Source organism: Sinocyclocheilus rhinocerous, unplaced genomic scaffold, assembly GCF_001515625.1.
Source record: "Sinocyclocheilus rhinocerous isolate Xijiao unplaced genomic scaffold, SAMN03320098_v1.1 scaffold1374, whole genome shotgun sequence".
NCBI lineage: Eukaryota > Metazoa > Chordata > Actinopteri > Cypriniformes > Cyprinidae > Sinocyclocheilus > Sinocyclocheilus rhinocerous.
Window position 1 is genome coordinate 178,131 of NW_015643932.1, and position 12,514 is coordinate 190,644.

Genomic DNA, 12,514 nt, shown 5'->3' on the forward strand with positions numbered 1-12,514 from the left:
TATGCTAATAATAACTCTTTTAAAGGATATTTTAAAGGATATGAAGTAAAGATGGAGCTCCTGTAGGCTCATGATTGTACATCAACATCATCTTAAACAAATAGAAATGTTGGGTTAAAATTTATCTGGACACAAAAACTAAAAAAAAAACTAAAATAAAAATAAAAAATCAATCTTCAAGCTTCAAAATCAAGAGGCTATCCAAACCAGTTATACTAATTTATAATAAAAATAAACAGTACATTTGTCACCCACCTACTTCAACAGACATAGATATAAAAATATATACATAAATACAAAAATTGTTGGTCTTTTAACCCACCAGTTCAGTGTTTTTTCCCTCCTTTCTTTGGGTCAGCAGATTCCTGTTTAGGTTTTGCAGATCGGGCAAATTGCTGGAGTTTAAGTTAAGGCGTGATTTTGTTTGACAGTAAAACATTTGTAATAATAAATCCTAGGTATGACAAGCAAAAACACACTGCTTTTGTTGGAGAAAGAAAGACAAAACATTCTGTCAGAAACTTAATGCCAAAAACGACTGAAAAACAAAGGATACCACCACAAGAGGTTTGTCGTTGAGAACATATCCATTGGTTTCCTTTAAGGCCTTCTCTGCGCTTCTCTCGCTGGGGAGCCCGATGAAGGCCTGACCTTTCATCCTCCCCTCTTTCATCAAAACAATATCAAACCTGACGGGAACAAACACACTTTATACATCAGCACATGTTCATGAAGAACTCGCCTTTATTCACCACTCCTGAGGAAAATAGGAGTGATGTTTTCTTTTCATTGGCTTTGATTGTGATTCGCGGAATTGAGGCCCCAGACAAGGGCCTGAGGCATGAGACAGCGGTGCTTACATGTTTCTCTCCTCCTCTGAGGAGATATCGATATACCGGCCGTAGATGAACTTCAGATCCTGCAGAAAAGATTGAGCTGGGTTATGTAACTGGTAATAAAGTGAGAATTGAGAGCTCTCAGGCTGTTCTAGACCACACACTGAAGCAAATGTTATGCAATCTTAAGAATTTGCTATATGTAGAATACAAACGTATATGGTATATTTGGAGTATACTGTAAAAACTAGTAATAAAGGGTAACTAGTAATAAAGGCTGATATTTCTCCATCTTGAAATTATTTGCATGCCCACTTGGCCAATTAACAAAACTGGTTAATATTTATTGATACATTAATACATCTGGTTATCCAAAAATTGTCCAGTCCAAGAAAATAAATGTATAAAACATATGTGTAAAAATAATAACAATAAATTAAAAATGATAAATTATCCAGTTATACGTTATTATAAATTATCCAGTTATCCAAAGGTCTTAATCATAAAAATTGTGCAGTCCAAGAAAATAAATTTATAAAACATATAGTAATAATAATAATACATTCTTAATTAAAAATGAATAATAATTAATAAACAATTAAATTATATTAATTTTTTATATATATTTAACTATAATATATAATCTACTTTAATATTTATCCATAAATGAATAAATCAACTCAGCCACTAATATTAAAATATTACATTAATAAAATAAATAAAATATCAAAATAAAATATTATTTCCAAAACAAGTAATTTAATCCATAAATTATCCACATGTTCAAAGGTCTTAATCATAAAAAAAAAATATATATATATATATATATATATATATAATACATCAAAAATAAAATGATGTATTTATCTTTTTTCAAAAACAAATATTTATCCATACATTTTGTTATCCAATAATTGTTCAGTCCAACTCATTCAATTATATTAAAATAAATAAATAAAATATCAATGCAAAACAATTTTTTTTTTTCCCATAAAGTAATTATCCAGCTACACATTAATTGTCTATTCTATTTCATCCATTGAATAAATGAATGAATGAATAAATTATAAATAAATGTAAAAATAAATGATATAATTTAGTATTTAGTTTTAATATTCAACTATTTAGTTTAGTTTTGTTTGTTTTTTGCTCGGTAGAGCAGACACTTACTTTTTCTTCAACTTGCTTTGCAACATTCTTAACATAAAGTCTGCAGGTTGGCTCTCCATGTTCATAATTTTTAAACACAGACATTTTCTTCATCTCTGTAAAAGAGTCAATAAAAAAAGTAATTAATACAACAGACGCACACAATCATTTGAATAGTAAATCTGAGAAATAAAGCTTTCAAACATACGTTTAGGAATGATTGACTGACATAAAATAAATACATTAAGCAGTCACTCGCAAACATCTGAAACATGCAAACAGTCATATGACAACAGCCTGGTGTGCTTCATATCAAATATTAATTTCCTCTTTAAAGATCGGTTGCATGTTTCTTGCAAACACTCGAAGGCAAATTCTTTACTAGAGCTTCTCAATTCTATTTGATGTTCAGTGTACTACAAAGAACAAGAGTGTATGTGTGCACAATTTGAGAGTGTTTCACCGTCTCTGGAGAGTCTCCCTCTCTCTAGCTCTCTCCTAGAGATGAACTCTGAGGGGATGTCCTCATCTTCCTCCCTCTCTTCCTCCTGTCTGGGGACCTGAGCGCTTGGGTAGATTTTCCCAAACCCTTCTGCAGCGTCCTGAACGGAAACCTCCATCTCTGCCGTGTCTAGGAATAAGTTGCATAAACATAATTAGAGCGTGCTTTGAACTGTCACGGTGCTCAATTTCAATCTGTCTGAGACAGGCGGCCTGTTGCAAATTTCAACGATGACAAGTGAACGGCGGCACCCAAGTCTTGTGTGAACACGTATCAAATTGACAAGCCCTGACTATTCAAAACAAACTCGAAAACAAAAACGCAGGATTGTTTTCTTGTCGCGCACGAAAGCAAAAACGATTCCTGTAATCAATAACAAAAGGCACGTAAAAACAGCTAAAATGGAAAATCCATGCCAGAGGAAAAAGAAACAGGCGAGTGTATTAATCTCTGAGGGTGACACTGGTGTGTTTGCGTGGGGTCACGCTCTGTGGGGTTTTCTTTCAGGTTCTTTCATAGCACAGTTGGAGATGTCACCTGGCAGTTGGCAGTAAGCCGTAAGCAAACGTGTTTGAGGAATTATGGGAAGCAGCGAGGCTACACAAATCCTCTGGAAATTTGTCTGACAGATCTAGTGCCTAATGTGTACTAGAGCAAGAAGTGCTGATAAGTTTCCCTCAGAGAGGTGGATTCCTTTGACGTTTCTCGTCATTTAAACGTATTGTTTATTAGCAGTTAATGCAAAATAACTACCGTCCCTGTGCTCGTTTCTCTTTTAAACAGGTTAGGAAAGCTGTTTGTCTTTGAAAGGTTTTCCATCTCGGGTTTAGGTCATAGACATTTATGGAAAACAAACAGGAAGATAAGGTAAACAAAAGACTGTGGATCTAAATTTGACCGCAGAGGACGACTTTTTTTTGCTGTGTTAAATAATTGCTTTGACATGCCTGCACACTGTAAAGAATTATTGTCATTTTAACGGTAAAAGCCTGTTAATTGGTTAACAGCAAGCTCCCTTACTATAAACAGTAGGGCTATCAAATTGATCAATCGCGATTAATCACATCCAAAATAAAAGTGTTTACTGTGTATATTTATAGATATATATAAATGTACACACATATATGCATGTATGTGTGTATGTATATTTACATTTACATTTAGTCATTTAGCAGACGCTTTTATCCAAAGCGACTTACAAATGAGGACAATAAAATCAGTCAAAACTAACAAAAGAGCAACAATATAAAGTATATATTATTCATTTTTAATATATACACGCACATATACGTATAAACATTACATATATTTTTTAAATATATACATTTATCTGTGTGTACTTTAAAAACATTACATATATTTCTTAAATATATACATTTATGTATGTGTACTTATACAGAAATATAAATATTTTATGTAAACACAAACTTTTATTTTGGATGCGATTAATTGCGAGTTTTTGGAAATGAAAAAGAACAAGTCATCTTACAATTTACAATGAAAAACGGTAAATTGACATTCCCAGAATTTTTTGAGTAAAACTATACATTTGATGCTTTTTCACTGAAATCACTGTTTCTTCTTAGTTTTTTTAGGCAAAATCTTATTAAATTAATTATTGTGTGATGATAATAAATGATGATTATGATTATGTATTAATCTATGTGTATGATTACCTCAGCTTGTGCCAAAGCTACTTGTGATGATTTTTGATTCTGCATGTGGCTTTATTCACTACCTGTATTTTTGTTGGTCATTGGTATATTATAAATGTACAAAACAGATTTAGAATTTTAGTAGATTGGTATATTAACATTATATCAATGTATACAGGTTTTCACTATAAATTCGAGGATGGTGGACACCTCAGCCGATATATGGAACTCAATCTTTTTCTGTCCAAGTGTCTGAGGTTGATCGAACACGTCTGATGGCTGCAGGACTGGGCCTGAGGGGCTGAGAGAAACAACACTGAGCTCTCTTTGTGAAACTAAAAGGTGCAGTTTTGTTTTACTTAATTAATGATAAAGAAGCTTCTGGTTGAGTGAAATGCAGCTGAGAATTTACCCGTGGGAATCTGGTTTGGGAATAAACAGGAGGTCTTTTAGTTTGGGTTTCTTTCTCTTGGAAGAAGTCTTTGTTCTCAACGGTCTTTTGCATGGCTGGTTAACAAGGCCCATCAGTCTGATCATCCTTTGTGGAATGCAGAGAGAAGAAGTGAGAAGCTATTAAACATGTATGGCTTTTGAACGCAAGGCAAAACACGGCAACAAAACAAACAAACCAAACATTTTGCAGCTTTCAGCTACTGCCATTCTGGAGGCCGACAATCTGTCAATGAGAAAACGTGCCAAAGCTGGTGATGCAGTCAAAAATACTACCAGTTATTTTTAGATATTGGACAAGAGATTGCATTTACGTTTTAGGCAAGTGGCAGACACAAAAATGGTTAATAATAATCTCTCTGTAGGAGAAATGTCCCTGTAGAGTGAGAAAATTTATTTATTCATCAGTATTGGTTGATATTAGAGATACTATAATTGTCTATGCTCATTTCTCTTATATTTTACATACAGATTAGATAATTGTCTAACAACCACTTAAAATTCTTTTTTAAAAACACTAATAATTCAAGAACACTGTTAAATGTAATCTTTAGCAATATTTTATAATGTTGTGATGCTTAAACTCAGGAGCATTTAAAGCAACTTTAAAACAACTTTTTTATTGACTATTTAATGGTTATTGGTCATAATATGAAAAATTATTGTCTTATCGGCTGTACTGCACATTCATTAAAAAATTCTCACCGTTTTGTGTTTAAAAAATATGTCCATGGTTAAATTCTACATTTTATAATGGGATAGTTATACTAACCTAAAAAAGAATTAGGGTTGGTAGATTTCTTATGCCCACCAAGGCTGCATTTATTTGATAAAAATACAATAAAACCAGTGATACTGTGAAAATTATTACAGTTATAAATACCTGATTTCTTTTAAAATATATTTTAAAATGATACTAAGCTAAAAAAGAATTAGGGTTGGTAGATTCTTATGCCCACCAAGGCTGCATTTATTTGATAAAAATACAATAAAACCAGTGATACTGTGAAAATTATTACAGTTATAAATACCTGATTTCTTTTAAAATATATTTTAAAATTTAATATATTCCTGTGATGAAAAGCTGAATTTTCAGCAGCCATTATTCCAGTCTTCAATGTCACATGATCCTTCAGAAATCATTCTTATTTGCTGATTTGATGCTCAAGAAACATTTCTTATTATTATTTTTAAAACAGTTGTAATCGCAACCACTTGTTTGCAAACACTGCCTAATAATAGTTACCTAATAACGTCAAACTACAACAGTTTGTAGACAAAATAGAAAGGTGGAAAACCAGCTACCTCTCCTTGTCCTCCTCATCTCCACTTTCGTACTCAGATTCTTCTTCACTGCCCGACGCCCCCTCCTCGTGCTCCGGGAGAGGAGGGTTCTCTGGGGGGAAGGGTGGGGGCATGGGCGGCATTGGGCCTGGAGGCATCTCAAACTGAAACGGTGCAGATGAGTGGGTTACACCTTCTCAAGCTCATCAGTATTAGCAGAGCACTTATATTGATGGGATTCAGCAGAAAGCAAAGCATCGGGATGAGGCTGAGTTTTAATTCAAGCGATGCGCCAAGACGTGACTCATATTATACATTCATCATCGTGCTGCCCTGATTGTTTGAGTTAAGACAAACATTGCAAAAGTGCATAATACCAACTCACCATTGGCGGAGGAGCCGTCACTGGTCCAAACGGGCAGGGAAGGTTCATCTTATTCATCAAGTGAAGAACCTGTGGAGGAACATGTTCACCTGATGAAGAAAAGAGTGTTGTTTCCACACACCTGGTACTGAGTATTTCTTGGACACAAACATTAATCGTGACCCTGGCTCCATATGTAACCCAGATTGCTGTGTGGGAATATATTTAGGCTCTGAAACGAAGCTCTGAGCAACAGATTTAATGTGTTTAAAGCGCCAGCCTGTTTCTCAGAAATCTAGCGCCACCAAAAGGCAGCCTGGGAAATTATAACGTCTCCCTGGTTTTACAAAACGTTGCAGTGTAGCTTAAGGGAAAATGTTAAATACATCACTCATCCCTCCCACATGAGCACGATATTAATACCATCAGAATAATTCCATGCAAATATTGTGGTTTGATGTTTTAGAGACTGGACTTGATTTGGAAAAAAATCACATTAGTGCCAGTCTGAGAGAGCTGAGAATGAACGTTTTTCTGTTTTTTTTTTTTGTTTTTTTTACCTGATATGAACTAAAAACCTGAAAATAGGAGACAGATACTGATATGCAAGAGGTAAGACTACAGATGTGTGTTTACACATTCCCAACATGAACTGATAAATAAAACAACAAAAAAAGATAAGGGGAAAAAAAAATCTTTGTAGCCTCTACTCACTTGAACGTAGAACTTGGGCACGCTCAGAAGAGTGTGTGAAATGTTTGTCAAAATTCCACTTGAAGGAGGAGGGTATAAATATTTCAGCGTTGGATTTGTTTGAAATTTCAACCTGCGGGAGGAAAGAAAAATGAAAAATTGCCAGTCGTTAGCCTCGGAGAGGAGACAGGGAAACATTTCCAGAAATGCTACCCGTGACAAAATGCATGCACATAATGGTGAAGCATAAATATAAGAGCGAGGTACAAACATTTGGCTATGTTTCATAAATGCCCACGCCTGCAAAACACGCCTGCGTTTGGGGACGGGAGAGCAGCTACTCAAAAAGTAGCTAACATTTTATATTTGATTATTTTTGATTATAAAAATAAAAAAGCAGTATATAACTTGCACAAAACTTCAACACATAAATATACACACAGTTAATAAAACAGACAATCTAACTCCAGTTATGAATGGCAATTTTTAAATATTAATTTCTCTACAAAAAGAATATGAAATTTCCAATTCAGGAAATTTCCAAAACAGGGAAACCTACTAAGCGATAATTAGTTATATAATGCTACACTGTTAGTTGTTCATATGACTTGTTACTTGAAAAACTATCGGTTAGTACCATTGCCACTTATCATTAACTCCTCAACACTGAATATCACTATAGTAATTAATTTAGGGCAAGTAATATATAAAATATTCACAATGGTTTTGCTGGTAATATAAAATTAAACAACAATGTGCTTTTAATATTTCATAAAGTTTCATAAAGACATCAATAGACTAGTTTAGCGATGCTTTGCTAGTATGACAACAGTAAGACATATTTTAGGAAGATTTTAATAATAATTGTAATAATAATTGTTAAAATATAATAACTAATTTAATAATAATTATTATTAAAAAATACCAATGATAATTTAAGTGTCTCTCATTAGTTATAAAAGTACATTCATTTATATAGAATATAAAGTAAAAAATGTAAAATGATTAATTCTCCGTTTATACATATACACATATATATATATATATATATATACACACAAAAGAGCTTTAAAAGTGGTCTTTGTGAGTGAGTGAGTGAGTGTGTGTGTGTGTGTGTGTGTGTGTGTGTATAAATATATATGGCTATATAAAAGGTACATGTTACCCACAACTCCCTACTCCCAAGATCCAGCTTATGCTCCTTATGTTGCATGGACTACTCTTGCAAACCAAAAGCTTTGAATGTCAAGAGACTCTTTCAAGTTGAATTTGATTGCGTATTCTGTCATCGAAACGGTCTGCACTTCATTCGGAGCATCACACCACTGAAAAACATGCTTATCAGGCGACCCCGCTCTGTGCACGAGCAGCTCTAGCGGAATTAAATAAATAAAAATCTGTCACGGCTCCGCTCGTTAAGTGAAGGTGAGGTGTGGGCTCCTCGTGCAAAATTATATCTTAGCCCACGGTCTCTTTATCAAAGGCCACCTGGTGCCACCACATGGCAAGAGCAGACGGGCTGTCACCGCAGAACAGACACTCTGAGACATGGGCCTGTAATTGGACATGAGACGGATGGTGACAGCCACTCTCCAACTTCCTTCCTCTCGCCATCTTTCGCTGTTCACTGTGGGCACTTCCTACAGGGTTACCAGGACCTGAACTACTGACACCAGGTGCGGGATGTCAACCGCGAGCTTAGCCTGTCTCAAATCTCCAGTGACATCATAAAACACAGTGACACAGTGAGATGGTGCATGCAGAGGAAAGTCGATGTGCTGATCAAAAACACAGATGCATGTGCACACCTACCCCAGACTGGGAGCAATGCTGTTGTCCACCAGAGGAATATTGGTTTGTTGTTTTTCTTTCTTCCCCTTCTCAGACTGGGCACCAACACCACTGAAACAGAAGGAAAAACTGTTAATAGTTATACAAGGGTGTTTCTTCAACTATGGGCATCTTTGGCCCTATGTACTCTCTTAAAATACTTTTTTCAAACACACTAGTTTAATTTGTCTACTAATTGTCAACAAATTGTCTACTAAGAAACTAAAAACTGAGTATGTACTTGCGTCATATGAGAATTCTGTAATTTTTCATGAAATATCATAAAAATCTTCACCTTATCTCAAATTATGTACTTTGTTTAATATGATTCTGTGTTGGAAACTACTTTTTTAACTTTTTGGTATAAAATTGCTACTTTGTCTTGTTAAAGCTAATTTCATAGCCAGTACTTAATACATCCCAGATTCACAAATAAATAATATTTTCACACTATTTTGCATAATTTGACAAAATTAAAGCTTGATTACACTGTAAAAATGATTTTTCAAAGTTGTAAATTAGTGCTGTCAAACGATTAATCGCATCCAAAATAAGTTTTTGTTTACATAATATATGTGTGTACTGTGTATATTTATTAAGTATATATAAATACAAACACATGCATGTATATATTTAAGAAAAATATGTTATGTTTATATATTAAATATATTTATATATAATATAAAATATAAGAATATAAAAATATAAATGCATATACATGTAAATATTTTCCAAATATATACTGTATGTGTGTGTATATATACATAATAAATAAACACAGTACACACACAAATATAAAAAAAAATCAAAAACTTTTATTTTGGATGCGATTAATCGCAATTAATCGTTTGACAGCACTATTGTAAATAAATCCAAGACTACTGGAGTACTTTTTCTTTTTAAGAAAATACAAATTTAATGTTTAATTCAATGTGTTTCTTACCGTTTTTGTAATTAATTGTAAAATTTACTAGCAATTCTGAGTGAGAATTGATTCTACACTAGTTTATTTTAGTGCAAAAATGACGCACAACAGAAATATGTTGTTTACAACTGATAGTTACCTTCCCTATTTTTCATTACACATCATAAGTCTCATATTTTATCTCAAATAAACTGACAATCTTTTAATACAAACTTTTAATAAAACTTTATTAGAGGCTAATTGACTTTGTCAGGATGAAAATTATGTGTATTTTTGTAAACAATGTATATCCTTTTTGTGAATATAATCAATGTTTTTAATCAATTAACATTAGCTTTGTCTGGGACATATATATTTATATTTACATTTATATTACACATATATATATATATATATATATATAAAGCTCATAATAAAAAATAATAAAAAAAATCTATTCTAAATAGAAATATTAAAAAAATCTAGTAAAAACTAATTTTAAAGTAGCCAAAATAAATTATGAAGGCAAGGTTTAAAAAAATAAGCAAATAAGTAAATAAATACAAATCCAAGACAGTTTAATGTGAATATCATATAACAAAATGAAATATATTAAATCAATCCCTGCAACATAAAAGTGCCCATATATGAAGAAACATTCATAAACACAGTTCTGATCAAATATAAAAATAGACAGTTAGCCAATCAGAGACACATCTAGACTGCTTATTTTGGAGGGGAAGGAACAGGAATCGCTGAAAGTCTATTATTATTGATTTAGCCATTTACCTCTTAGACACTGGTGGGTCTTTCAAAACAGTGACATGGTCTTGATCTTTGGCAAACTCAACCACTAGCGTGTGACCAAGGATTCTCAGCTGATGAAGTCTGTTCAATGCCTGTGGGTGGAAAGAAACAATTCGATTTACTAGCATATGTCGAAACCAGCTCTTAAACCACAAGAGGAGCATGTGTATTTTAGTTTTACCTTAGAGGCTGAGGTCTCACTGCTAAAGGTTGCAAATGCCATATGTTTCTGCAGATGACAACACAATTAGGTCAGCTGTATTTATTCACTCCATCATTTACCCACAGCAATTTGCAGCTTTCCTACTTGCAAATCTTGCAACTTACTAGGGGTCCCTTCTCTGACAGCACTCTGACAGATGAGGCACCAAAATATTTCAGGAGATCCTCCTTTTCATCTCTGTTGAGTTCTCTGGGCAGATGTCGTACGATGAGGGTTTTGCTTTTCTTTGTTTGAATGTCGGCCTCGTCTGCCTCTGCCATGATTCTAAAAAAGACAAACAATTAAATCGATCAGTAACTCATCTATTCATGATGCAAATAACATGTGGAACCTTAAGATGAGCAGAGGTTAAAAAAGCCTGTTTTTACTCTAATTTAGGGAGTCATAAAAAGACTTGCTGCATTATTAAATCAAATTTACAAGGTAAACTTTTATTCGGATTTATTGTCCACAGCTTTCCTTTACATTACACACCAAAATAATGTTTTAATGTCAATACAAATGCAGTAATGTGCATAATAAATTTAACCAATTTTATATGTTCCCAATATCAAAATAATGTTTTTGAAAATAAACCGAAAGACAGACAAGCACTTTGACATATATTAGCAAATCTCACTAATTACTGCAACATATTTGACCAATAAATAAATAAAATTAAAAATGTCATTATTTATGGTGTTTATATATTTCCTTACACATTTCCCTTCCAAATTCCCATTACTGCAATGCAACAATACATATATCATTCCTGCCCAGACAAATAAAAAAACAAAGCTAAATTGGATAATATCTTACCATTACAATGTAAAATAATAAATTATCATTATTTTGCATTACAGTAGTAAAAGTACTGATTTGTTTCTGCATTAATGAGAACTTGTCAGGGAAATGTGCATTATTGTCAATGACACAACGGACTTAAATTAAATATTATTGTATTATATTTATTAAATATGAATGAATTATATTATAATATTAAATATGAATACTTTTTGTTTTCAAAATTAAATAAACTGCCAGGGTTAATGCATTCTAGTCCTTTTCAGTAATATAATAAGAGTATAATTTTTCATGATGTTATTAAAACTGCAGCGCATCTGTCCGGAACTGAATTTAAGCATCTAGTGTTGCTCAGGGAAATGAAGTTCTAGAAACACAGTATCTGTTCAGGCTAGAAAGGACTTATAGCAACATATCAACCCTTATCTAACACAGAAGGACACTTTGGATTTGCATTTAAGGAGTATCAGGCTTAAGACTGTGTTAGTAAGTAAACAGGTTAAAAATGAGCAAATGCACATGCAAGTTTAGAGGTTTTGTTCTGAAGCGACCCTCACAAATCATTAGCTTCAACAGCTCACAACAAAACTCGGGAACAAAGGAGCTAAAGTTAAAATAAAACAACAACAAATAAATAATTGTGCTACTAAAGAAATATAGACCAGTATAAAGATAATAACTGAGACATGTGAATGTTTATGAGAGATGTGAGCCACACGTACCCGGTTCAAATTCACGCTCTTCCGCACAAAGTTTGTGGGCGTGTCTAACGAGGTCAAGGAACTCTGATACCTGATTGGTTGAATGTGGGTCATTCACATCACCGATTGGTGTGCAATGCACATCAATCACAAACGGTCCAAATTCAGAAAACATTTTTTTTCCGGCCAGGAGATGGCACTGTTGTTCACAAAAATAATAATTATCAGCATTTTAGACAAGTTTTTTTTTTTTTTTCAATATTTAGCCAGTAAAGAGGCTTTTAAATTTAAGCAAGTGTTTATCGACCTCAGGTTATATGAGCTGTTTTATTT

At 33.2% G+C, this 12,514-nt stretch overlaps 1 pseudogene; it reads right to left on the reverse strand.

Annotated features, from left to right (window-relative positions):
- Nucleotides 1-9: 9 nt before the first annotated feature.
- On the reverse strand, nucleotides 10-12,260 carry LOC107757700 (RNA-binding protein 40-like; annotated as a pseudogene).
- Nucleotides 12,261-12,514: the final 254 nt, after the last annotated feature.